At 45.4% G+C, this 1,202-nt stretch overlaps 1 protein-coding gene across 5 annotated transcripts in view; it reads right to left on the bottom strand.

The window, feature by feature from the left end:
• Positions 1-277: 277 nt before the first annotated feature.
• Positions 278-1,202, bottom strand: part of bltp3b (bridge-like lipid transfer protein family member 3B) — a 28,906-nt gene continuing 27,981 nt past the window's right edge. For all 5 annotated transcript variants that reach the window (XR_015106124.1, XM_086146395.1, XM_086146396.1 and 2 more), the window contains one exon: positions 278-1,202. This exon is cut by the window's right edge and continues 346 nt beyond it. The gene's annotated coding sequence lies outside the window, so the exon portion shown is untranslated.

The following is a 1,202-nucleotide window of genomic DNA, read 5'->3' as shown; positions in this document are numbered from 1 at the left end:
CAACTCCGGCTTCATCCAATCATTTCGCCGGCTTATCAGAATAACTTTTAACTGAACCTCGATTTGATTTACTCAGAAATTTCTATCCTCCGGAGTTACTGATTTAAAAAAAACAATCATTTCATGTCCGACTTGTTGTTATTCAGTGAAGACTCACCAGGAAGCATCAATATTGTGAGGCTAAGCTTAAAAAAACGTTTAATTCATCCATTCGTTCATTATCTTCGCCGCGCCGTTAAAACGAATGTCCGCAAATCAAGTGACGCTTTGAAACCTCTTGAAATCGGACACCCTTTTATTTTCTTCAGGACTTCAGCAGCTTTAACAAAGAAAAAAAAAAAAAAAAAACACATCCTATGACCTCCGAGTGTCTCCTCCTCCACGGTCGGAGGCCGTTATTAGCGAGGAAGACGCCGTCGCAAAGACGTTTTTCTCCATAAAACTGAAGTCTTCACCGCCGACGACTTTTCAAGTCTGTTTTTTTTTTTTTTCTCTGCAGAGAACTTGTTTCAACGCTTTTACAGAAAAAAAAAAAAAAGAGCTTCACCTCTGGCAGCTCCTGGAGGACTGACGAGTGTGTGTGTGTGTGTGTGTGTGTGTGTGTGTGTGTGTGTGAGTTGAACACGAGGGAGCGAACCGGACCGGTGTGTGTGTGTGTGTGTGTGTGTTGAAACAAATCGCACGTGCTGTTTACAAGTAGTTGAAACAGTGGAGTTCATGATGGAGCAGCTGATGGGGGCCCAGTTTCAGCCGTGTAAACTTAACAACGTTTTAAGAAATTCACATAAAGACTTCAGTGTGACCTCCTGGTTTCCTTCCGTCCAGCTGGTCCTCGTCCCGGCTCCCGTCCTCTCGGTTCGGGCGCAGGCTCGTATTTACAGTGCCTGCTTTTGCAAAGTGCTGCGCGTGTTAAGAAGCTATTTACAGGTAGAAAAATAAGGGAGACGGGCGTCGCTCGTTGGGGGTGGGGGGGGAGGCCCGGTCGCCATGGAAACAGCCCGGTACAAACAAGGCTTGTGATGAAATGCTTGATCTGGATGACACACACACACACACACACACACAGGTGCACACACACAGTTGACACACCGCGTGTCTGTTCAGACGTCTGTAGAAAACGGTTCACATTCTGATCCGCCGAAGGGTCAAAGGTCAAGTTGGATTTCAGTGCAAACATTTTTTTTTTTTTCCGTTTGTTTTTT

The sequence above is a fragment of the Fistularia commersonii genome, chromosome 5 (assembly GCF_037954325.1).
Source record: "Fistularia commersonii isolate RoL2024-O1a breed Wild chromosome 5, RoL_Fcom_v1.0, whole genome shotgun sequence".
NCBI classification, from domain to species: domain Eukaryota; kingdom Metazoa; phylum Chordata; class Actinopteri; order Syngnathiformes; family Fistulariidae; genus Fistularia; species Fistularia commersonii.
The sequence above is the reverse complement of the archived record's forward strand: the minus strand, read 5'-3'. Positions and strand labels throughout refer to the sequence as shown.